The sequence below is a fragment of the Castor canadensis genome, chromosome 6 (assembly GCF_047511655.1).
Source record: "Castor canadensis chromosome 6, mCasCan1.hap1v2, whole genome shotgun sequence".
Taxonomy (NCBI): domain Eukaryota; kingdom Metazoa; phylum Chordata; class Mammalia; order Rodentia; family Castoridae; genus Castor; species Castor canadensis.
Window position 1 is genome coordinate 73,024,483 of NC_133391.1, and position 27,256 is coordinate 73,051,738.

At 41.4% G+C, this 27,256-nt stretch overlaps 1 long non-coding RNA gene across 2 annotated transcripts in view; it reads left to right on the plus strand.

The window, feature by feature from the left end:
- The window catches only part of LOC141424130 (uncharacterized), a 38,616-nt gene extending 18,584 nt beyond the window's left edge, over nucleotides 1-20,032 (plus strand). Inside the window, exons 2-4 of one of the 2 annotated variants that reach the window (XR_012449016.1) lie at nucleotides 11,593-11,705; nucleotides 12,338-12,467; nucleotides 15,907-20,032. This is a non-coding gene — a long non-coding RNA (uncharacterized lncRNA). The remainder of the gene's footprint in view (nucleotides 1-11,592; nucleotides 11,706-12,337; nucleotides 12,468-15,906) is intronic. The other variant, XR_012449017.1, reaches the window with a different exon arrangement.
- The last annotated feature ends 7,224 nt before the right edge of the window (nucleotides 20,033-27,256 follow it).

The window sequence follows — 27,256 nt, forward strand, 5'->3', positions numbered from 1 at the left end:
ACTTCATATCCTTCTATTTCTGCCCCATCTTCCCATCCTGGCTCCTCCACGGCACGGCCTGCTCCATTCCTCCTCTTGTCCCTCTGCCCCAACGTCCGTCATCCACACAGGCAGAGGAGTCCTCTCCACATTTACTTAGGAAACGTATATACTTTTTAAACTTCGGACACTTCTTGAAGGGAGAAATCTTCGCTGACAGCCTATAACATACATTCTTTTGGAAAAGAATACTCTTTGAAAAAAACAAAATAGCAACCCCAGGAAAACTTTTTCTGAACAAAATTAATCCAGAATAAAATCCACCGTCCTCTGCAGTCTGCTGGGTCCCTCTGTGATGTGGCCCCTGCCAGCCTCTCAGGCCACCCTTCCTCACCACCCTAGGCTCCCATTCTGACTTCAGGGCCCCCTGAGCGCTTTTCCATTTCTGGTGTTTCCACCCTCTTCAACAGCCTGAAAGCTTTTGGACCCAGTGTCAGCACAGCTGGCTTTCTCTCGCCTTCCAGTGTCAGCTCATAGGCTGCTCTCTCGCCATGCTACCCCATTATCACTTTCAGAACATTCTGAACAGCCTGAAAATATTTTCTGTTCATTAACTTATTCAAAGTCTGTCTCTCTCTCTCTTTTACTTTTTAATACTTGGGTTTGAACTCAGGGCCTACAACTTGAGCCACTCTTCTAGCCCTTTTTTGTGATGGGTTTTTTTGAGATAGGGTCTCTCGAGCTATTTGCCCAGACTGGCTTTGAACACCGATCCTCCTGATCTCCGCCTTCTGAATAGCTAGGATTATAGACATGAGCCACTGGTGCCCGGCTTCAAAGTCTGTTCTCTTTATTAGAACATAAGTTCCATGAGAACAGAGACCTCCTCTGTATTTTTACCCCCTGCAAAAACTCAGTGCTTGGCACCAGCACAAGGTAAATATGTGTTGAGAAATTACTCAAATGAATGGAATAGTCTATTAAAAAGCCTCTCCTCCCAAACCACCTTGCTGGTCTTCATTTTAATCAGTAGAGGGCAGCAAAGAGTCATCTAACTTTTCTGGAGTTCCTATCAGAAAAGTGGAAAACTTGTTCTCTCCTTTGCTAAATAGCACGCTTTGGGTTTATCAGGAATTTCAGGAAAATATTCAGCCCTACAAACTTTCGTCGTGTTACAAGAGTCTTCTTCACTCTTCACAGAGCACAGACCCAGGCCTGGTGTGCAGTAGGATTCTACATATCTGAAGGCACCACTGTAGATGGAAAGGACCATGGTTGTATTGCAGATGAGCTGAGTTCAGTGGGCAGTCTTAGTCTTACAATCACTTACAGGATTTTTGTTTTCTAAGGTTTCCCTAGGAAACAAAAACAAATGTTACATACACTAAGCCAAAAAAGAACCCAGTGGCTTGGAGCCTGTACCTGCCTGCCTGATGATTTAGTGGGGGAAGAAGAGGTGCTTGAATCACATCCCACAGCTGTTTGGGACTTAGGACTTTCGGGTCTCCCGTATGGTGTGTGGGAGGAGCGGGTACCAGCTAGGCAGCTGCTGTTTGTGTGCTAGCACTTGCAAGGGCAAGTGTATGTTTATGGTGCTGTCTTCTGTTTGCATCAGGTTCTGCTTATCCCGTCTTCTCTTGTTTAACACCTCCCACCCCCCAGGGCAAGAACTTTGAGATCTCTTGCCTTTACGGGATCCCATGACATCTTCACCAAGACTACCCAATGAACTCAGCTGGAATCAAAGGGGACCCCGGTTTGTCAACCTCAGCACTACTGACATTTTTGACCCACCTAAGAAATTAGTAGTATTTAGGATGTTCAACAACATCCCTGGCCTCTACTCACTAGATCCAAGTAGCACACACCCCTCAAGTAGTAATAACCAAGATGTCTCCAGGTATTGTCAAACGTCCCTTGGAGGAGGACTCCCCCTGTCCCCTCACCTAGAGAGCCACCACTTTCCAGCCTTGAGTCAAAGATCCTTTTGCCTAGGTCTGCTCCTCCCTATTCCATAAATATCTTTTGTGACCTGAAGTCTCTGGACTTGATGGCCTGGACACCTGACCTGATCATAGCCTCTCAGCTTCTCTCCTCTGGGAATCTAAAACTCAGACTGAGAAACTAACCACCCCACACAGGGTTCTTAGTGGGGTCAAAACTTTAATGCGTGGATGTGTGATAACACAAGGACTAGGAAACAGAGATAAGAATGAAATGCACTGTAGTGAAGCACTGACGCCAGAGGTAGAGAGGAGCCACCTGGTGTGAGCTCTTTCTGCATCTAGCACTTTCTAAGGCCTGGCCACACTTCCTGCCTTTGGTGGTTTGAGGCATTCTTGGACATTTATGACTAATACCTCTTTTGTGCAGTGTTTTTTGGGGGCAGTGTTTTTTTCCTGTTACTAGCCATAAGAAGTCTTAACTGGTACTTTCTGTATGGCCTGGACATCCCATCAGCTGAGGGAGCAGCCTCCAACCCTCAAGGCAGCTTCACCATCAGCCTACCAGCCCCTTTCTCTTTTCTCCACCAAATGCCTTCCTCACACTCTCTGTAGTGTAGTGATATTTTCTTTGTCTTGATCTTGGCTTGTACGTGGCCTGACCTTGTCATGGCCTCAACTCAACCTCGTGTCATCTACTTAGCATCAGCTCCACTGCTAACAGCAATCTCAGGTTGGGTTTCTCGGCTTGGATTCCTGAGCAGGTGAGATTGGCTAAGTGGTTGCTGGATGGCTGCCTATCCAGCAACCATCCTTCAGTAGTTTTGTTCAGGTGAACAACCCCAGGTGGTTCATAAGGATAATGAGATGTAAGGGGTGGGGCTTATGGGAAAGAGTGTTATCCTCCATACAAGAGGGAAAAACCTGACAGGAATCTAGCCAATCCCCTTCCTGCTTTGGATATGTCACAGGAGGCTATGGTACATGAAGTTGTGGTAACCATTTTGCAGCAGTGAGGTAAAGCCAAAAGAAATACAGAGAAACTAACAAATGGGGGCATTAACATCCTTGAGCTGGTGAATTAAGCCTCCTAGAGCCATTTACCTAGACTTCTTATTACATGAGGTGTCCTTAACAGTTTAAGCTACCTTGACTCAGGTATCCTGTTACTTGAAGCCACAAGGATCCTGGCTGATACAATATAGCTCATCTTTTTAGGCCAGGTCACTTAGGTCCTAAGTCACTAACTGGCAAGTCCGCAGGTAGAGTAAGTTAGAGACTATGAAGCTTCATGCCAAAGTACTTCAGTGTTTATCTCCTAAGAAACAAGGGCAGTCTTCTATAAAACTGAATTGTTGTTATAAGAGATTTAACATTGACCATGCTGTTATCTAACATACAATCCTAGTAAACTCTATTTTTCCTGGTAATGTCCTTTGAAACTTGTTTTGTATTTGGAGGCTACTTAAAAAGCTAGACATTGATCTACCATTTGATCCAGCAATACCACTCTTGGGGATATACCCAAAAGACTGTGACACAGGCTACTCCAGAGACACCTGCACACCAATGTTTATTGCAGCACTATTCACAATAGCCAAGTTATGGAAACAGCCAAGATGCCCCAACACTGACGAATGGATTAAGAAAATGTGGTATCTATACACAATGGAATTTTATGCAGCCATGAAGAAGAACGAAATGTTATCATTCACTGGTAAATGGATGGTATTGGAGAACATCATTCTGAGTGAGGTTAGCCTGGTCCAAAAGACCAAAAATTGTATGTTCTCCTTCATATGTGGACATTAGATCAAGGGCAAACACAACAAGGGGATTGGACTTTGAGCACATGATAAAAGCTTTAGCACACAAGGGAGGGGTGAGGATAGGTAAGACACCTAAAAAATTAGCTAGCACTTGTTGCCCTTAACGAAGAGAAACTAAAGCAGATACCTTAAAAGCAACTGAGGCCAATAGGAAAAGGAGAACAGGAACTAGAGAAAAGGTTAGATCAAAAAGAATTAACCTAGAAGGTAACATACACGCACAGGAAATTAATGTGAGTCAACTCCCTGTATAGCTACCCTTATCTCAACCAGCAAAAACCCTTGTTCCTTCCTATTATTGCTTATACTCTCTCTACAACAAAATTAGAGATAAGGGCAAAATAGTTTCTGCTGGGTATTGAGGGGGTGGGAGGGAGAGGGAGGGGGCGGGGTGGGTGCTAAGGGAGGGGATGAGGGCAGGGGGGAGAAATGACCCAAGCCTTGTATGCACATATGAATAATAAAAGAAAAAATCAAAAAAAAAGAAACTTGTTTTGTTTTGTCTTGGTTTTGCCCTTTTTAGGTTTTGTTCTTTGTTTTTATCAGGGATTCACGAGAACCAGTGCTGTTAGCTGGGCATGGTGGGCCACAGCTGTAATCCCAGCTTCTCAGGAAGCTGAGATAAGAGGATTGAGAGTTCAAAGCCAATCTGGTTAAGAGAGAGACCTGTCCCAAAAAGATTAAAAAAAAAGTCATATGCTGTTTTAATCATCACATTCTGTAATTTCCTTTATTCTAAATCATTTCTCTTTCTCACTTTTTTTTTTTTTGAGGGAAGGGGGCTTTCAAGCCAATTCTTTCTAGAGAACATCATCCCACAATTCAGATTGTCTGGTTATTTCTTTTGAATTAGGTTTAAAGACTTTAGCAAAAACTTTGCAAAGGTCATACTAGTGCTCACACCAAGAGGTACATGATATCATTGAGTCCTGTCACAATCAGCTGATTAAGGTGCTGAGCTGGAATTCTTCACTGTAAAGGTACCTTTCCCTTTATAATTAATGTCTTTGTGGAACGGTCCAGTGAGGATATGAAAATGTCTTGCTCCCCAGTAGCTTTGACCCAAGTGTTTTAGGTCATAGACAAACCTTGCCTGCATCAAATATTACAATGGTGATTGTAAAAAATCACAGCTTTTCTGATCCCATCATTTCATCCACATTTTTAGCTGGCATTTCACTGATTAAGAAAAAGAGCTTTCTTTTCCCTTCCCATTCACCTTTCAATTACCTTGAGAACAATTATGAACTCAGATTATTGGTTATCATCAATTTCCATCCTGATTCTCAACTTGTCCCAACTTTGGTCAGTAGAATCCCCTTCAAGCAGATCTCTGTGTCCTCTTGGCATTTCCCCATCAGTTTTGAGTACTTCTTTGTTCCCAGGCAGAGGAAGTCCCACGCTCATTAAGTACTCTCCCTGATCCACACCTGAAACTAGACACTTCTTTAAGGACACTGGGTTCCTTTTGGTGGGAAGTGGTTCTTAGCAACCAATAACTGGCTGGTGGAGGTGCTCATTGCTGTTGGGTGTCATTGCTTCTGGGTCTTTCCAGTGGACAAAGTCAGAAAGTATATTTTATTTAAAATCATGAGTTCATCTTGATCTACTCTCTCCAGTCCAGCACAACAGAGCTCTTCCTCTTTTAGCTTCCATTGATAAACTTTTCCCAAATCCACTACTATATTGGCGATTGCAGAAAACAGTCACAATTTTTGTAATCCTATCATATTTTCTAATCCTATCACTTATCTAATGCTATCTTCCCCAGACCATATTTTTTTCTCTTTTCTCTCATGGTGAGCACCCTGTTTTTCACCAACATTGACAGATTTGCCTATTTTATCTTTGTGATAATTCACCCCAAAGTATCAGAATGACTACATCATTATCACTTTCAGCAACTTAAAGATTGTTTGCAAGGCCAGAGAAATGGCCCACAACAGCAGAGTGCCTGCCTAGCAAGGACAAAGTCCTTGAGTTCAAACCTCAGTACCACCAAAAAATAAACAAACAAACAAATAAATAAATTTGGCTGGGTGCAGTGGCTCACGCCTGTAATCCTAGCTACTTGGGAAGCAGAGATCAGGAGGATTTCAGTTCAAGGCCAGCTTTGGCAAAGGGTTTTTGAGACCCCCATCTCAACCAATAGCTGAGTGTGATGGCACATACCTTTCATCCCAGCTACATGCAGAAGCACAAATAGGAGGACTGTGGTCCAGGCCAGCCCAGGGAATAAAATGAGACCCTATCTCAAAAAATAGCTAATGCAAAAAGGGTAGCAGAGTGACTCAAGTGGTAGAGTACTTGCCTGGCAAGTGTGATCCCCTGAGTTTAACCCCCAATACCACACAGAAAAAAAAAATTGTTTTCAGTTTTAAATCTTTACAGTATTGTCCATCAAAGGTAAAGGTCTGTTAAAAAAAATAAAACCTGAAAACCTTGAAATAGGTTTCATTTGTTGCTCTTTATATTCAACATTAGTTTCTTATCCTTGTTGATTTTAGTTTTTAAATATTTATGATAAAACAGTAGAACATAAAAAAAAAAACTCAGAGAAATTTTCTTCAACCCCTACATATAACCCATTTTATTAGTTTCAGGTTTACCATTTCTCATTTGTAAAAATAATCAAATATATACATATATACTACATTATAGCTCCAGACATACAAAACCAACATAATCTTATATATGCTATGTATCATAATATATATCTCTATATAAAATATGATATAGCTATAAAAATTGTAATTACACACGAGAGAGAAGGAGAGAGAGCGAGAGCGCTTGGTTCTGAGGAGCTGCCTCATGTGAGGCAAGCTGAGAAATCCCATGATGTGCCATAAGGAAGCTGAAGACCAGGAATGCCAGTGGTGTGACTCCCAAGTCAGAATCCTAAGAACCAGGGGAGCTGATGCTGCAAAGCCAAGCCCAAGGTCAGAAGACTGACTGATGTCCCGCCTCAAGTGGGCATGCAGGAAACAAAAAGGAAACTTTTTCTCTTGCCTTTTTATCTTATTCAGGCTCTCAGCAAATTGGATATTGCCCATTCTTGTTGGGAGGGCAAGCTGCTTTACTGAGTCCAACGATTTAAATGTTAATACTGTCTGGATACTTTTCCACAGACATACTGGGAAACAGTGGTTAGTCTAGGTGTACCTTGCATCGTAGTCAAGTTGACACAAAATTAATCAAAACACACATGCTTGTTTTTGCCTTCTATTTTATTCAAATGATAGTATACCAAGTATACTGCTTTGTCTATTACATTCTTCACTTCATATTATTTTTGTTTGTTTTATTTTGTTTTTTGAAGCAGGGTTTACTGTTGTAGCCCAAGATGGCCTCTACCTGTGGAGGCTTGGATTATATGCATGGCCCACTATGCCCAGCCTGGTTATTTCATGTACTTACCAATTTGTGCCATTTGACTGCTTGTGTTTTCTTTCCTTGAGTATCTTTAATATGTGAGTCCATTGTTTTCTGGAACACAATCTAATGACAATTTTATTTCCTTTTCCATTTCTTTCTTTTTTTTCTCCCTTCTTTCCCTTTCCCTTTTATTTTCCTCTCTCTCTCTCTCTCTCTCTCTCTCTCTCTCTCTCTCTCTCTCTCTCTCTCTCTCTATTATTGTTGTACTGGGGTACATTGCGACACTTACAGAAGTTCTTACAATACATCATAGTTGAGTTCACCCCCTCTGTCACTCCTTTATCCCCTCCCCTGATTCCTTGAGCAGTTTCAACAGGTCTCATTTTTTCATTTACATGCATGTGTGTGCAGTATTTGCACCATATTTACTTTCCCATTTAAATGACTTGATAATTAGACTAAATCCCCAAATGATTTTTTTTTTCTTTTTCTGTTAAGTCCAGATGTTGTTTTAGGATCTATCTTGACTTGGTCATTCTGGATTGGTTTTCTGAGGTCCCACTCTGAAGTCTCTTTTTTTATTTCAGAAGAAGTCTCCTTGAATGTTAGCTTTTCAAATTTAAATGACTTTAATTTCCATTGCTTTCTATTTTCTTCTTCGTGCGTCTTCTATTACACATATGTTGGGTGATCTTTGCTTCCTTCCCACAGTCACCACTTCCTCTTGAATACTTTTTAACTCCTCATTTCTCTTGATTTGTGGGAATACTCTCCTTTTAAAACTATTTTTTTAAATCTATTTAATGCTGGGCTTGATCTGAGGGCCTCACTCTTGCTTGGCAGGTGCTCTACCACTTCACCTACCGCCAGCCTCTTCTATTTATTTTAAGGCATTTTACAATGTACTTATTTGCTTTTCTGTCCTTTCTCTTTTAGTCCTTATTTCTGAAATGATTAATATTAACTCTAATGCCAAGTTTTCCTACCTCAATTCTGACTTATATAATCCTTTTCTACCTAATATTATTTTGTTAGATTTTGGGCTTATTTTGAAATAGTAAGTTACATTTTTCATCAGTTTTGCAACCATGTCAAAATGTTTTCATTGTCAGAATGCTACTCCGTCCCTCATTTTCTTTTTTTCTTATAATAAGTTAGTATAGAATTTGAAGACAGTCTAACTCTTTTATTGTTTTCTGTGAATTTAAATCTTCTGACGAGAGATGGGTCAGCTTCATAGCTCTAGAACTCCGTTTGACATTCTCAGTGAATCAAACCTCCTTGTACGTGGGTCCTCTGCTCTTTTGTCTGAACGCTCCCATTTCCTCCTCCTTTGCCATTTGGATTCCATCTTGGACATCCATTCTTATGCGAGACTTTCTGCTGTAAGGTCCTTTAGGCCTTACCTTGGACCCGGCACACCCGCCTTTTCTTGGAAGTGTGCAAACCCCTCCCACTTCTCAGTTTGAACTACTCTGCTTTTCAGTGAGTTCTATTCCAAGTTTTTGAGTTCTGTTCTTGGGTCTGACATCCCCCGTTGCTCTCTTCTGCACAGATAGTGGTATAACTTGCAGTTTGGCGGTTTTCCTGTACCTGCCCACAATGGGGCTCATGAGGATGTCTTGCTCATCTAGAGTTTATGAAGTTGTTATGTTGGGCTTCGGGTGCTGCTATTCAGTCTGTCCCTTTTCATGGGGCAGGAGAATTTGGGAAGATTTAAGAACCTCAGTGCCAGTGCTACCATCCTCCAATAGTTTTCTCCCTCAATTTATTTGTTCATTAATGAATTCAAAAAAATATCTGAATAAGATTCAAATCTTTGGGAATAATATCCCAAATTGGGATGTCTTCTGCCTTTTTAGGTTCTCTTGGTGCCATTAACTTTTGGAAACAGATTACTGTTCTGCACCAGCTGCCATCGTAATGAATTGATTCCATTTAGGCCCATGTGACTCTGCCCTCTAGAGCTGACCATTCCTTACTGGAACCCTCCTCCCGACTGCCTTTGTGTAACCATGTTCAGTAAATAATTATATAATGTTATAATGCACAGTGTATTATATATAGTAAATAATGTTAGGTGGGAAAGAACTGTGTATAATTATATAATATATACAGGCTATAATTTGTTACTTCATCTATAACTAATCCTTTTCAGGTATAAAGTTCAAAAAGTTTTGGTAAATGTATACAGTTGTATAACCATCAAGAAACTAATATGTAGAATATTTCCATTACTCCAAAGACACTCCTTATGACATTTTGTATTCCGTATCCTCCCTCCCCTCCAACAACCACTTACCTGATCTGTCCATATAGTTTTCCCTTTTACTGACTATCATATAAACAGGACCATATAACATGTAAGCTTTCTGTCTCTTCTGTACTTAGCTTAGCACTCTGTGATCCATCCGTGCTGCTGCACACACTTAGCCGTTCGTTACTTTTTATGCCCGGGTTATGTTTCATTGTGTGAACATGCCGCAACTTAGATTCAGTGACCAACTGATGGATATATGGATTGCTCCCAGTTTTTAGTGATTGTGAAAAAAAGAAAACAACCTGTTATGAACATTTGTGTGTACAGATCTTTTTGCAGACATATGTTTTCATCTTTCTGGGGTAAATATTTAAAAATGGAATTTATTGTGTCATGTAATAACTGTATGCTTAACTTCATTAACAAGTATCAAACTGTTTTTCAAAAGGAGATGAATCACTTCACAAGAATATTTTCATTAGTTTTTACATTTTGACAAGTACAACATGAATCCATTTTCTTTATTAAAGAGATTAAGAAATACGGAAATGCAAAAATCTCATTACTCTTTTTCTTAACCCCTCTCTAGTTCTTAAATGTGACCACTAAGATCAGTTTCATGTATTTAAAATCCTTTCCTATATTAAAAAGAACTAGATGCTCTTTAAGGCTCTGCCATTCACCAAGTTCTAACCTACTTGGATGCATGATATAGGGGCAAGACTACTGGCACTGGGTTCACCAAACCTACATCTTGATCTTGATACTGGATCTACCTGCTAGCTTCAAACTTGGAAGTAGCAACTTGCATATATATGTATATACAGCAACTTGCATATACATATATGTACATATATATACACGCATTCACACATATATATAACTATATGTATGGATTGTATATGTATGTACATATACATAGTGTCAATAAGAATCTACAGCTCATGATATATAGGATAAATACATAATATAAAATATTTAAATATGTAAATATATATTTATGTCTTTATGTGACACTTCTAATTAATCTGAATTTTATAATTTTTCACTAAAGATGAGCATTCATGTATCAAACTGCCTTGGATCCCAGACAGAGTACATTAATGCAAAATTTTCAACTAGAACTTAGTTGTCCAGGAAACTCTTCAGGAGATGAAAGCCAGGAGTCAGGACTGAGCAACTTCATAGAAGATGAATGTAGTGAATTTCTAACATTTGTAAATTAGCTGTAATTGGCCAAAAGCAATCATAAGTTTAAACATGGTGAAAACCAAGTCACCTACATTTGTTGTCTTTTTTGCAATTCTGGGATTTGAACTAAGGACCTTGTGCTTGCTAGGCAGGCACTCTACCAGTTGAACCACTCCCCAGCCCTTTTTGTTGTAGTTATTTTTTTGAATAGGACCTCAAGTTCATGCCAGGCCATCCTGGACTGCACAATCTTCCTATTTATGCTTCCTGTGTAGCTGGGATGACAGATTCATGTCACTGCACCCAGCCATTGGTAGAAATGGGGCTTGTGGACTTTTTGCTAAGGCTGACCTCGAAACTAGATCCTTCTGATCTTTGCCTCCCTAGTAGTAGGATTACAGGCATGAGCTGCCATACCCAACTGTTTGTATGATTTTTATAAATTTCAGGAAAAAAATGTCAATCAAGAAAGAATTGCTAAAAAGATTTAGTGTAATGCATGGTTGTTGGTAAGATGAAATTAAGGAAGTTTTCTGTAACTATATGGAAAGCAGTACACCATATATTATTAAGTGGGAAAAGAAACTTACCAAAGTTTTTACATAATGATCTCCTTTGTCTGTTTTTCAAATTTATACATTAAATAAAATTGTATGTTAGTATAAAAGCTTCTCGGAAAATAAATACCAAAATTTTTACATGGCAATTTATTTAGGTACTTGGAGGGGAGAGCCTATTTCTATTGTACATACATGGGCTATACACTACTTACACATATATAAGTAGTGTTGGATTTTGTACTGAGCTTGGGACAGCCCCTAGGCCTGGTCAAGAGGGACTCCGCACTTGGACTTCCTGTTTAGAATCTAGCATCACAAACACACAGTGAAAGGATGTATGGGATCAGGTGCCCTTTACTGCCACACGGCAGTGATGACCTAAACATCCACTCTGGTGACTAACAGTATGCAGGCCACAGAAAATGCCTCTTTGTATTTCTTGCCTTCTGTCCTAGAAACAAAAGGTGACTTTATCCAAATGTCAAGAAGAATTGTGGGTTGTGTTGCTGCCAACAGCACAGAAGGACAGTCTGAAGTAGGAGGAGAATTTGAGCTGTGCAGCATTTAGGTAAAAGAAAAGACAACTTAATTAACTTGTCAAATTCTTCCTCTCAGATGTCATGAATGCTATAGATTATTGCATAACATAGTATTTCCCAAGAGTGATGCACATCCATTTCCTTGCTTTCTTCCAGTTCCAATTTGTGGGCTTAGGAGTCACAACTTATTTCAGTCTTTGGAACATCTACACATAGCAGCCAAAAAACTTTGCAATATTAAATGGCATTATTCTTAATTTTTTATACGTCATCTAGACAGCATGCTCAAAGCATTGGTCATAATACCAGTTCTTTTCATTAGCAGTGGATGGACATTGAACACAACAATTGCAAATAATTTTGTTTATAAAATATTTAGTAAGAACAAAGTAAATTTAAAACTAAATAAGAACTATGCTTTATTTGAAAATTTTTCATTTAAGTGTTAATATTCATTATTAATTACTACTTATATTTTGTTTATAAATTCTAATTGGTAATTTGGTATATTTCAGAAGGAAAATAATTTTTTGAGGTTATATGGGAAAATAATTTTCACTTTTTGGTATTTTAATATTTATTGCAGTTACTTGTTTGATGAAGTATATCCAAATTTGGAATTTTTGAAATAGGATTAGATTTTTATCTTTTAATTCTTCAGCTCATTGAAAATGAGAACAAGCTGAGATTTGGGTGAGACTGCGAACTCTGAATATGAAGCTCAGGAAAGTAAAGACAGAACATTCAAAGAAGTGACCTTCCTCCATTCTTTAAAACGGCTGCCAATGAAAGTAAGCATGCTCCTGCCAAGCACAGCTGCACCAGTTCACAGGCATTGCAAAGTCTTTGTTCAGTGAAGATTTAGTTACTGAGACAAACAATTCAAATCAACAAGAATTCACAGGCAGATGAAATACCTGTGACTTTATTTTCTTTACTAACAAAGCATTTTTCCTGACCAAAACAAAACAATGAAAAGATAAATATTTTGGAGGTACTAGGGTTTGAATTGAGAACTTTGCCCTTGTTGGGCTGAAATTGTAAGAATATTTCCAGGAAATAGGTTGATTGAAATTGTTCGTTGTGGATTTTCCATTACATAATTTAATTTTGCATAAACAAGCAGAAAACTAGCATTTCATGTCAGAGTAACAGATTTTTCAAATGAAGATACTATAGAAACTTTCTAGCATTGGAAAGACAAAGTATTTTGTTACTGTTCTTGCACAATTCCCAGTCTGTCCCAGCTAGCTTTGCCCAGTGAAAGAATTTATGACTAGAGTACTTGGATTTTTTTTTGTGACAGTACTGGGATTTGAACCCAGGGCTTCATTCTTGCCAGGGAGGTCCTCATGCTAAGCTGGGACTACCTATGAAGGGCTAACTGAACACTAGAGAATGGCTTTATAAATTCAGTGCCTCTCTGTTAATTCCTGTCCTTCTACCTCAATTCTTAATGCCTGAAATCCACAATTATGCATAATTCCTTCTGATTTAAAAGCCTTTTCAGTCTCCAGAAGAAGCCAGTGAAATACAAATACACGTGAAGGATGTATAGCAATATTAAGTCAGGAGTACGCTCGTATTCTTACCACCAAAGTAACCGTCAGAGCAACAGTGACTTCTCAACCCCCAGGAGTCAAAAGGTCCTGGTCAATTTAAGTCTCATGTTGTCCAGTGAAAATCATGCATACATTTTTCTCCAGGTGATCTACTTAAAATCTGAATATGCTAGACCTTCAGATAAAAATGATGCTTCAGTGAAGCTGCAGGGTTCATCTTGGAGCACAAGCACAGGAGTCCCAGGCACTTGGATTAACTTCTACCCAGTTTTTTTAAGGACCTACCCTGTTTGTCTTCTGTTTTACTCCATTTCCAAGGTCATTTCAAAGTCAACCTTTGATTGTCTTGAAGGAAGATAAACTCGGCCATTAGACAAGTAGACCCCTGCTTGCTTGAAGGGCTACAAGGGGCAGGGCTTCTAGCAATGGATGGAGGAAACTTTCAAATCTGATAACCTATAATCCTAAAATTTTCTAAGTCCTCTGCAGCAGTAACTTCAAGAAAAATATACTCAATTCAATAAACGTGCACTGCTTTTCTAGGTGTCAGATACTGTGTAAGCCATAGTCAACAGGACAGACTTCATGAAACTCAGTTTACAGGTGATATAAATAAGCAGGTAATTCTAATACATCCTAGGGGCTCTCAGAGGAAGAGCACAGAAATGATAGAAACTGGGGGAAAAGGGGACACCAAACTTGGAGCAGTGGAGATGGATCTTGGTAGGGTTCCAGGAAGAAGTGACATCTAAACCAAGTTTTAAAGAATGAGCAAGAGTTGGTCCAGGTCTTTCCGAAAATCCCTGTAGTTGGGATTAATTTCAGCTACTTTTAGGTTCCTTCTTAGCCCTGCTACATTTTGTTCAGTCATGCAACAAGTCAAGACATTTGGGAAGAAAAGAGTTGACTTTTTAATTCTCAATCATTACCACTGAGATAAAAAGAGAAAGAGTGGTCCATACCATTGTACACAAACTGTATGAGGACCAGTCTAGAGATTTTTGACATCAGATTTACTCTGCAGACCCTAAACTGACTTTAGACAGTCATAGCTGTTTAACTAAGGGGGAGCCAGGAGGTTATATGCAATATTTGCTTCTGGGCTGTGAATACAAACGAAAGAGCATGTTAAGGGGAAAGGCAGGCTCCTTGCAGTAGTATGGTTTGGGGTCCTCACACGGTAGACAGCAGGGCCCATAATCCAGTCTGCAAAATTGCCAGAAAAAAAATGCAATCCTTTGAAGTAGCTAATGAATACACTCTTTTTAACTCACTCCGATCTCATTGCTGAGAGCTGTGCAGTTGCTCCTGGGCAGAAGTTTCACTAATGCAGGGATGTTGACTGGCCACTGCATCAAATATTTATCAAGTCACAGATGGGAATCTACAAAGAGTTTGCAGAGAGGTTTCGTGTCTGCCTTTGGTTCTAGGGGAAGCACGTCAGCACTGCAAAACGCAAATCCACAAATACACACGTTTAAGCTTTCGCGTAGGGTTGCTGACCCATTTTAAACAGGTTAAATGGAGCCAGTTTAAAGAAATCACTGTTTTTCTTAAAGTAAAACTAGCCCATTTTTATTGTAGACATTTTAGGCAGTATCGTTAGAGTAAAAGAAGAAAACAGAACTCACCATAATTTCCCCACCCAGACATACTGTCTCTTAAAAATTCTTAAATAAAAATTAAGCCGTGCTGCATCCAATATTCTATCAGCTTCACTCTTTTGCTTTTTTGTACTTTTCTTGTTTCACAAGACATTCTCAGCATATTTGCATTATAGTGAGTATTTTTCTACATTGTATATATTTAGACAGTCTAATATATGAATATCCCATGATTTACCCTGCCAGTTCCTTGGTATGATATATTCAAGTTGTATTTAGCTTTTCTATATAAGTGATGTTTTTGATGGAGATCCTTCTCGCTAATTGTTTCTGCCAAGCTATGATATTTTCTCAGGTAAATTAGTGAAAAAAGAAATGCTATGTCAGATTGCTGACATTCCCCTGTGCAGTGCCATGGTCAGAGTATAAGAATGGCGTAGATGGCGTCTGTGATGGGCAGTCAGCTCACCACAACAATCCAGCAGATGACTGAGGTTCTGTAGTGTTCTAGGAGTTTGGGGGTTGGCTGGTTGGTACGTTTGTTTTGTAACAGCCTCCTTGAAACTTGAACTTTTTTCCTCTTTAATTTAACAGCTATCTTATTTCACTAATCTCCCACCTATTTAGTTACACTGGAGAGAAAGAAGGATCTCTTTAATGGTAAACAACAGAGCCTGACTTCATAAGGATTTATGGCTTGCTGTTTTGCATTGCTAGTAACCACAATTAGAATGGTGGGTCTATCAATATCTTTTTCCTCTAGCAATAGAAGGCGAGCTGTTTCCTTCAATTGATGTCTCCTAGAACAGAATAAAACAGGACAGGGGTGGGTTGCTAATATAAGGTCAGCAGCTCTTTGGTTTGCCAAGTAAAAATACTGGAATAGTCAAGATAAGCAATGGCCACTGTTACCATCAATTAATCTCTCAAGAATGAACATTTTAACACATATGCAATCACACAGAAATAAATAAATAAGAATATAATTCCAAAAAAGCACATTGTTACCTAAGAAAGAACAGCTGGCACTCTTATACACCGTCCTTCTTTCTCCTCTCTCACAGGACTTGGAAAGATCATTCACTTTGGAACAGCAGCGGTGGTCTGGACCTCGGCTTGAAAACCAGCGTCTTAGAGAATCCTCACTTCGTCTTTTACACAGAGCAAAATCTGACCCAGTCCTCCTCCTCCCTGGGCAGGAAGGAAGCAAGAGAACTCCTGCACTTTCCTTTCTTTCCAAGGGTCTCTTCCTACTTGCTGGGCTATGACATGTTCCCAGATGACAGTAATGTGGGAACCATTTCATAACTTCCACATGCTTCAAGCCACTTATACTCACCATATTTAGTTAGGGTTCTTCCTTTTTCTTTCTTTCTTTTTTTTTGGGCAGGTACTCGGGAACTGGGGATCGAACTCAGGACTTTGACTTGCTAGGCAAACAGTATACCACTTAAGCCATGCCCCCAACCCCTTTTGCTTTAGGGTCTCATGCTTTTTGCTGAGGCTGATCTCAGCTGGTGATCCTCCTATCTCTGCCTCCCACATAGCTGGGATTCTAATAGACATGAGCCCAGCTTGTTCTTTGAGATAGGGTCTCACTAACTTTTTCCCCCAGGCTCCTCAAACTGTGACCCACTCATCTCTGCCTCTCAGTTTGGCTGAAATTACAGGCAGGCACCACCACACCTGGTGCCCCCCCCCCTTTTTTTTTTTTTGCCATTGCTGGGGATTGAACCCAGGGCTTTGTATGCTGGTCTGCTAGGCAGTGCTTTACCACCGAGCTATATTCCCAACCCTGGTATTTGTTTTTAATCAACACGTTTCTTTTTCTTTTTTTGAGGTACTGGAGATCTAACCCAGGGCCTTACACGTGCTAAGCAAGTGCTCTACCACTAAACTACATCCCAACTCCCTTAAGTCAACACTTTTTTAACCTCAAAAAATAAATTTACTTCAAAGGAACTTAATATCTGAAAAGAAATTGAAAACCAATATTGCATGTCATAAAGCAAAACAATAATATTAGGTTCTAGCCTGTCATTCATGCCTGCCAAAGATTCTGAATCTGAGATCTGTACTTTCTTGGTTTCTATAGAGAGCTCAGAATTCACAGGTGAAAGATAGCACAGGTCAGGCTGGAGATGTATCTCAGTGGCAGAGTGCTGGCTGACCCTGGGTTTGATCCCCGGTCCTGCAAAAAAAAAAAAAGATTAACACAGGGGAAACTCTGCCCTTGATAGAACTAATAGGTTTGAGGGAAGGTCAAAGTAGAATTAGGTCTCTCACCATGAAAGGTCGTGTAGTCTGATGGTCCTTGTGCCTCTGACAACTCCTACAGTTTGGAAAAAACAAAGGGGTTAAAATTTGGTTTTAAGCCCTGCTTGGCCACTTGCTGATTGTAAATTCTTGGATAAATAATTTCACCTCCTCTTAAGGCCTCAGTTTCCCCACTGTACAATGGATGATGATAATTTCTAACAGATATTATGAAAGGAAAAATTAGAACATTTCGAGCATTTTGTGATCTCTGAAATGCCATACAAGCCATGAAGAATCACCACCACTTGTGGAACTGTTGTTATGTTGGCCCAGAATATACTTACAGCCCGAACACTCATTATAGCCTAAAATGAACAGGTGGATTAAAGCCTCTAAAAATGAATTACTATGGGCCAGGTGTGGTGGCACATACCTGTGATCCCAGACTTGGGAGTCTGAGGCAGTTAGGATCAGGAGCTCAAGGCCAGCCTGGGCTACATACATAATGAGACTATCTCACAAGAAAAAGAATTACTGGATCCCATGTCATGTGAAATAGGGATGGGCAGGACTTAGCTAAGCATTGTGTGTGTGTGTGTGTATGTGTGGGAGGGGGAACTGGATTCCATTGGACTCTGGGCTTTGCACTTGCAAAACAGGTGCTTTACCATTTGAGCCACACCTCCAATCCATTTTGCTCTGGTTATTTTAGAGATGAGGTCTCAAACTATTTATCCAGGATTGCCTCAAATTGTGATCCTCCCTATCTCAGCCTTGCAAGTATCTAGGATTAGGGCCGTGAGCCACCGTGCCCTGTTTAAACTAAGCATTCTTAAGAATTACAATTCTAAGCCAGGCATAGTGGCCCACACCTGTAATTCTAGGTACTCAAGAGGTAGAGATAGGGAGGATGGCAGTTTGAAGCCAGCCCAGGCAAGAAGTTCTCAAAACCCATCTCAACCAATGGCTGGCTGCAGTGGCACACACCTGTCATCCTAGCTACATGAGGAAGCACAAATACAAGTCCAGCTGGGCATATAAAGTGAGACCCTACCCAAAGATAACCAGTGTGAAAAAGAGCTGGCAAAGTGGCTCAAGTGGTAGAACTCCTGCCTAGCAAGCACAAGATCCTGCGTTCAACACTCAGTACCTCCAATACAAGGAAAAAAAAAAAGATCAGGAAAGCCAGGACCTTGTCTGGCTTGTTCACGTCCATGTCCCTTGCACCTAGCTCAGTGTATAACACATGAGAGAGTCTCAATACTTGTTGAATGATGCACTCATTCAAAAAGAGGCAAATGAAGCTGAGCACCAGTGGCTACCTTTCCAATTGCAGTCATCTCCTGACTTGTTGACCTCATGATACCTGCATAAAAACAAAATCCCAGGAACATTTTAAAACAAGTATCTCCCCTGAAAACCCAACTCAGTGCCAATTTTATTTCATGATTAAAGGGGAGTTTTTTCCTTCATCTCAGGGAGGAGATGATCCAACTAGAGTACAAGCCAACCAATTATACTGTAATTGCCTCAGCACCAGGTATGGTGAAGCATGCCTGTAATCTCAACACTCAGGAGGCTGAGGCAGAAAAATCTCCAAGGCCAGTCTTAAATAAAGTCACATGACCACATTAAAATTGAAACAAGTTTTTTGCTGGGACAAAAACTCATGACTTTTTTTTTTTTTCCCTACTGGAATGGAAACTGGGAATGTGTTAGGTCTGGAAGTATGCAATGATTTTCCTAGGTAGAGGCAAGGAGCTGTTTGAAATGGAGCCAGAGAGAGCAGTGCACAAGGGACAAAGGGAGAAAAATCAGGTCCTGGCCTCATAATTTTGGGCCAACTCATTCCTGCACTTTTCAGTTACCTATGTAGATTGGGTTTTTTGTACTTTCAAGTAAAAGAATCCTAACTCACAACATCTTTTTTTTTCGTTTTTGGGGGAGGAGGGACTGGCAATACTGGGGTTTGAATTCAAGATCTCAAGCTTGCTAAGCAGGTGTACTACCACTGGAACCACACCACAGCCGTTTTTCCCTTGGTTATTACTTTTAAGAAAGAGTCTTGTTTTTCCCTAGGCTGGCCTGGGCTGGTGTCCTGCTAACTGCTAAGATGACAGGCATGAGCCAATATACCAGGCCACTCCTGGAGATATTTGAAATTGCAACATGAACTAATTGAGTGCCACACCTAGTGTATGCCAGACACAGTCCTGGGCCTGAGTGATAGAACATCTACCAAGACCCTTGAAGAGCTTCCGCTTGCATGGGAAGACAAGCTGACAGACAACCAGAAGAGAGGGAAACCGGTTTGAGCAAAGGCAGGGAGGGAGTAGTCAGGTCTGCCAGCAAGTCCTCCCTCCTCTTCACTCCTGTAGTAACCACAGGCTTCATGTGGGCCTTCCTGCAGGGTGTGACTGCCACTTCAGGGAGCAACAATCACGGTGAGTGCTAACATTTAGCACTGACTCTTCCCAGGCCTTCCACCCCTTGATAGGGCAAACATCATCCCCATTGTAGAACTGAAGACTCCTCGATTCAGAGGCTCAGCAAAGAGAAACAAGCCTCCTCAGCTCACTGGTAGAATCTGAGCCCAAATGTAGAATGCATGACCCCAAGGGCTATGCACTTGGTCCTGCTGGCTCCACACCAATCCTACCCATAACTGTAGAAGAGACAGCACCAGTCCTTACTTTATGATAGCATTTGCTATAGGAATCTTTATCCCTGTACCAGCAGTCAATGTAGAAAAACCTTTTTAATTTTTAAAATCTGATTTATTTATGCAATGACACTTAAATTCTTGTTGATTATATTGTTTGACTATCCCATCATCAGATCTGTCTTGTCTTGTTTATGATGTCCCATGATTTTTGAACACTACATATAATGAATCATTAACATTTCCTTAATAAATTTGATTACTTTTGAGAGTTACATGTATTTTTTGTGGTGGGCTAGATGCTTATTATATTATTGTTGTAATAGGGGTACACTGTGACATTTACAAAAGTGCAGTATATCAGAGCTAAATTCACCCCCTCCATTCTCCTTTATCCCCCTCCCCCATTGTTAGACTATTTTCAACAGTTCTCATTTTTCCATTTTCATACATGAGTACATAATATTTCCACTATATTCAGCCTCCTTCACCCTTTCCTTATATCCTCCCCTCTCCCCTGCCCTGTACCAACCTACTAGTGTTACCTCCCCACTGGTACTAACCCCCTTGACAGGACCTGTCTTTGTGTTTTCCATTTTAAAAAAAAGCATTTTTGTTTTTCCAAGATAGTTCTACAGGGAGTTTCCTTGTGACATTTGCATGTATATATGTATTATATTTTAAATTAGTTCATCTCTATTTTTCTTCTTTCTACCTTAATCCCCTTTTTATGGTGATTTCAACAAGTTTAAGAATTCTATATTCATTCTTATATAGAAAGTGCATTACCTATATTCACCTTCTTAACTTCCTTCTTTTACTCTTCCTCTCTTGTATGTGACCTCCCCTTAGTGTGATGTGTTTTTCGTAACATTGCTTATATTATATTTGTATTGTGTCTATCTCCCACATATGAGAGAAAACATGTGCCCTTTGTCTTTCTGAGCCTGGCTTACTTTACTTAACATGATGTCCTCCAATTGCATCCATTTACCTTCAAACCACGTGGTTTCATTCTTCCTTATGGCTGAATAAAACTCCATTGTGTATATAAGACCACAGATAATGAGTACCACAAAGCACCCCTGTGTATGGGCACACCTTTTCTCGGCACCCCAAACTCATCACCTGCCAGTCCTTTGAGAGATGGGGCCACCAGGTGCAGCATTAAGTGGAGAAGAATCTCTCTCCTGGCCCCCACTCTCCACCTTGCTGTGCAAGATCTCTGACCACCATTGGTCAGCGAGTTGTGTCTTTGCTTCCAGCAGAGCATGTGGGGCTTCTGAGAACTTCACTATGCCTGATGGAGGCGCCAGAGGCAGCCTGAGCTTTTTAAGCTTCATGTTGGCTTGTCAACCTCATCATCCCAAACATGTTAAACAGTTTACTAGACTGGCAGCCCCTCTGGATGGTGCAACTTTTATTTAAGGGACTGTTACATTTTCCCATCTTCAAACTTTTATTTAAGGGGTTGTTCCCATTTCTCCATCTACAACTGCACTCTAATTATTTTCTCTCCAGAGGAAAAAGGGTGCATATTTCTGTTTAGGGAAGAAGTGTATTATATGGATGTGGACATGTGTTCATATCGCTATGAATGTTCATAGGCTGTTAGATATATCACATCAAATCTTCATGAGCAGATAAGTATTTCACTTTAAAATCAAAGCAGAATAGGCTTTTAAATCATTAAGTTTTTATTATAAATGAATATATCTAAATTTATATTCAAATGAGATATAGTTCACAAATAGATAATTAGATAACTTACTTTCTTCCCAGAGTGGCATTTCTCAAAGATCTTTTTATGATAATTTAATTTTGAGTCTTTTGAAATACATACGAATAGACATATTAGATTTTGTAACACATTACTGCCCTCTTTATTTCAAAATTGCTATTTTAGGTTTCTTGCCAACTAAAAATGGCTTTTTTTTTTCCTGGCATTTTTTTAATCACTGGTCTGGAAAATTGAGATTCTACTACATGGTTTTTAAGCTTTTTTTTTAGTGGTACAGGGGTTTGAACTCAGCAAGGCAGGCACTCTACCCTTTGAGCCACACTGCCAGCTCACTACATGTTTTTGGCGGTACTAGGGTTTGAACTCAGGGCCTCATGCTTGCTAGACAGGCATGCTTACCGCTTGAGCACCTCCACCAGCCCTTTTTTGTGTTGAGTGTTTTCCAGACAGAGTCTCGGAATCTATTTGTCCCAACTGGCTTCAAACCTTGATCCTCCTGATCTCTGCCTTCTGAGTAGCTAGGATTATAGGCGTGAGCCACCCCATAGATCTTGGAACTCACTTTGTACTCCTTAAAAATCTGTTTTTATTGCTCTTTTGACTGTGGTAAGAAACAGAGGGCTTCATGATAATAGTGCCATTTGCTGTGCTTATATTTTGCTATGGACAAATCTCATAACTAAACCTAGTCAGGGAATTGTTTTCTCACTTTACAGGTGGGGAGCAAATTTAGAAGGTTTAAGAAACCTTGCTAGTGAGAAAAGAAACTGTGATCAACAAACGCAGTCAGCACACTTAACCTTGATCATTTATTCTTTCAATCTACAAATGTCTGTTGAGCCCCTCTAGGGTCCAAGCACTGCTCTACATACTGGAAAGAGTGGGGAACAGGCAGGCAAAGCTCCCTGCTCTCAAGGAGTTTCCTGGTCAGACCTGAGTTACAAATCTGGACTTTGCCCACAGACATGTTGGAAATCCACTTCTTTTTGGGAGAGGGGGTGGTGGTACTCAGGGTTGAACTGAGGGTCTCACACCTGCTGTGCAGGTCCCCTAGCATGTAAACCACTCTGCCAACCCTTTTGCATTGATTATTTTTGAGACAGGATCTTGCTTCATGCCTGGGGCCCAACTTGGACCTCTGTCCTCCTATCTGTGCTTTCCCACGATAGCTGGGATGACAGACGCACACCACCATACCCAGCTATTGGTCAATACGGGGATCTCTCCAACTTTTTGCCCAGGCTTGCCTCGAACCGAAATCTTCCCAAGTAGCTAGGATTATGGGCATGAGCCACTGTGCCCAGCCAAAATCCACATTTTTGGTGTGCCAGGATTCCCTGACTAGTTTGAAACCACTACTGAACATTTCTTTGTTTGGGGGCTGAACATTATTTTATTGCTTATTATGGTGATTGAATTATATTAAGTCCTTAAAAAGTACTTGTAGTTGTTGTTTGACATTCAGGCCCCCAAAAAAGGAAAGGGGAAAGTTGCTTCAGATGAAAACACTTCATCTGGAATACTTGCATGTCTCTTTAAGATGTCCCAGCTTTGATTTTCCTTGACCTGAATTTGCTCTCCTTCTTTCACTTACAAGTACCTGACAGCCATGAGGATGGGTCAGGAGGATCTGCCATGTGACACCTCACAGAGGCATTTCCACCCTTTCATACCTAGCCCAAGGACTAGGGCTAGACTCCCTCTGGTCTGGCCCCTCGATTTCTGGAGGTTGCCACCTCCTGATTGTCAAGACCCAACTAGCTTTCCACTCGTTCCTGTCTCCAAAAAGCACCAGGATAGCCAGGTATGGTGCACACTGTAATCCCAGTGCTTGGACAGGGAGGTGGAGGCAGGAGGACCTTGAGGTGGAGGCCAGCCTGGGCTATATGCAAGACCTTGTCTTAAAAAAAAACAGCAGAGGGATTTTTAAAAAGAGAGTTTGGACCATCTCGGCTCTTAACACTAAATGTCCAGCACCTGCCTCTTGATTAGCAAAAGCAGGCAGATAAAACATACCATCATCCCGGCCCACCCTGTCCTGTCTTTGTCAGAGTGGCTTCTTCAGCCTCCGAAACATTTGGAGCTTTCTCGTGGCAGGAAACTAAAATGCTTTTTTCCCCAGACATGATAGCTTAGGCTCTCCCCAAGCAGTAGGACCTGTCTGCCTTCCCTTGGAATCCTTCATCTTTGTTTATGTTCCCTTCTTTCAGAGCTTCTTTAATAATTGATGATGTTCTGCCCGGCATATCTGAGCCATCTGCATAGTTGAACCAGGGTGGGGAAGGATGGGGCAAAGGAAGGTGACACTCTGGCGGCCCCTGCCTAGGTTTGGCCCACATTTCTCTTTACCTGCCCTTCTCCATCACCCACGTGCAGCCCACAGAAGAGGCTCATCTTAGGTTCTTGGTCTCAGAGGCTGGGATGGGTTTTCTTGGGCAAGTGATTCATTGTGGGAAGTCTTCAAAAGAAACTTGTATGGTGGAGAGAAGGACAGGGCAGAGGAAGGAGCTGGGCAAACATGGGCTTTAGGAAGAGTCTAGCCTAGATCTGGTCCCACTGGGAGATCTGCAGCAGCCGCCACATCTCAGAGATTGTCCTGTCTGGGTACAGGGGCTGGGCTGTTCTGGTCTTCCACCAGTCAGTCATTGCTCTTGGTATAACCTCCCAGGCAGCTTTCACCAAGAGGCTCTCTGCAACCAAGCATCGTTTCAAGCAAAGACCAACCTGTGAGCCCATAGCAGCCAACACGTGCAGCAGCTGGGGGATGGGATGGAATGACAAAGCAGTTTCATCCATGCCAGCCATGTCCCTTAATGAGCCTTCCCACCACCCTCACTCCCTTCCTCTCTCTCTCTCTCTCTCTCTCCCTTTTCCCCCTTCAACAGATACTTGCTCTTAAACCATTCCTCCTGTAGCTTAGAGTCTGAATAAAGAGCAATGAACTTGTAAATGAATAACCACAAAATAATTCCAAATTGTGATTATTGCTCTGAAGGAAATAGGAGTACCCAGGTAGAGGATAACAGACAAGGAAAGAGGGACCTGTTTTAGTCAAGCCCAGCTTCTTTGAGCAAATGAATTTTTGGGGAGAGGAGGGAAGTTTGAGATAGGGTCTTACTATGTAATCAAGTCCAAGGCTGGCCTTGAACTCATGAACTCATGATCCTCCTGCCTCAACCTCCCCAATGCTAGGATTACAGGTGTGTGCCCAGCTTGAGCAGATGACTTTTAAGCTAAGGCCTGAAGTGAAGTGATATAAGGACCCAGTTGTGAGAATGCAGGGTAAAGAGGATCCCAGGGAGGGCAGGCACCAAATGCAGGTCCTCAGAAAAGAGAGTTATTGTGTTCTAAGAACTAGTGCAAGATTGACATGAGTTGGAGAAGTTTGGCTCTGCTCAGATGACGCTGAGCCTTTGTGCCACTAGAGGAGTTCACACCTAATCCACCTGCAACTGGAAACTTGTGATGGACTTTCTGGGCAGAGTAACCATGCAGATACTCTACAGATGGACCAAAATTTCAGTCAACCTCATCCAGATGGGCAAAGAAAGTGGTATCTATTTACCACCTCACATAGACCCAGTCTTTTGTCCTAACAAGCAAAAAACTTGACCTTTCAAGATTTACATGTCAATCTCTTCTGGTCTAAACAGTTACTCAGGCCAGGATTTGGCCTCTGGGGTTCAGGGAACCTCCACACAAGTCCTTGTGGTGGCCTGAGAAGGGCCTTGGACCTAGTGTCAGTTTCTATGAAGGCCTCTAACATTTGCTCTCCTCTTGTTGTTTGCCCACTGGGGAAGACTGTAAGGGGTGAGTGTATCTGTTTCATCTCTAGCATCCCCAGCCTTCAGCACTCAGTCCCATCAGCTCAACCTGACCTTGGCCACACTGTGGTTGCATAGCCACCTGCAGTCTGCCCTTGACTCCTTTCATCCTTTGACTTGGGGTCAGCCTCACTGCAGTCCACACTTTTTCCATGGTTGGTCAACTTTCCAAATAGCTCCAGGGAGCACATGGAAACTTCTGGACAATTTTTGGCTGCAAGAGAGACTCGTTATGATTAACTCTACCTACTCAAGCCCTCTCTGCCACCAGTTTTGCTCTGAGGTAGCCAGTCCCCATTTTCCAGGATAATACCCTGCAAGGTGGTCTCCTCCCAAAACCCAAGTTAGAATTAGAAAGCCGGGTAAAAAAGTCTCCCTTCAATCTTCCTAAGGGGAGATTGGGTACATATGTTTCACCGTCTATGTCCCCTAATCCTGCCTTCAGCTCACAGAGCGGAAAGGGTGGCTTCCATCTTCTTTATCCTCAGGTGTGGCTCCTTGCATCACATTTTTCTTCTTCCAAAACTAATGTCCCTGTTCACTGTCACAAGAAACCACAGGGCAGACTGACAGTTTGAGACCCTTCTTCTTGGAGAAAAGAATATACATTGCTTTAATATTTTCAAATGATTTCTCCTGTTGTAAATAATAAAAGGTCATTCCAATTACAGTATGGAAATTGAAGGAGGTAGAAGGGTAACATAGGGATAGCAGCTGGAAGCTGGTTTTCAGTTCTCCAGGAGAGACTGGCAGCTTGCACCAGAGGTGCAGTGGAGTTGGAGAAAAGTGGACAAGTTTGAGACATATTTTGGATGTAGGTCTGACCAACAGAATGTTTTAACAAGCCTTTACTGAGCACTTGCTTTGAACAAGGCCCTGGAAAGACACAAAGATGAGGACATGGTCCTTCACTGAAAGTCCTTGCAAAATATCAGGCAAGAAAAAGCATGTGAACAGCTGCCTCGTGCTAGGATGGCACTTGAGCTGTGTGAGGGGATAAGAAGTGGGAATTAGCAAGGGTGACTTCCTAGACCCATTAAGAGGTAGTGGCTTCAATGCTGTCATCCCCCTAATAGCTGTGTGACCTTAGGAAAATTCCTTTGCCTTGCTAAGCCTCAAGTTCCTCGAGGTGGCGGTGGAGTGCAGTAATAAAGTCTTCTTCATAGGCTTAGGTGAGCACTCAATGAGATGATACATAAAGCACTTAGCCAGGCACAGGTGGCTCATGCCTGTAATTCCAGCTACTCAGGAGGCTTGAGATCAGGAGGATTGAGGTTCGAGGCCAGCCCTGGCAAATAGTTCATGAGACCCCATCTCCAACAAAACCAAAGCAAAATGGACTGGAGGTGTGGCTCAAGAGGTTGAGCACCTGCTTTGCAAGTGCAAAGCCCTGAGTTCAAATCCCAGTCCCACTAAAAACATCACTTAGAGCATGCACTGACATATAATGAATTTTTTTTCCTCATTGAACAACTACATTAAGTGTCTATATTGGCCATGTGCCCCTACTTCTGCCCCCTGAAATGTGCTCCCTGACAACACACTTCCCTACACAATAGAGCCCATGGGCTGAGCCCATGCAGTCTACCATGATAAATCCATGTGAGCCAGTGCCTGGTGTCCAGCCAGCACTGCCTAACACTTGCACAGAGGACAAGAGCCAGTCCTGCCAATAAGGAGCTTCGCACTGATTGGAAAGATGAGGCTTCACATGTGTGACTAAGGAACCACAGAGGCAGCATTTGGATTAGTGATTCTGTCAGCATCTATTGAAGGTATACAAAGTGATTGATAGCCAGTCTATGCACTAACCCCAACCAGAGACATCATTGACCCATTTCACAGATGAGGGAAATGAGGCTCAAAGAAGGTAAAATGATTTTCCCAAAACCACACAGTAAGTGGCAGGTGTTGGTTTCACTCCAAAG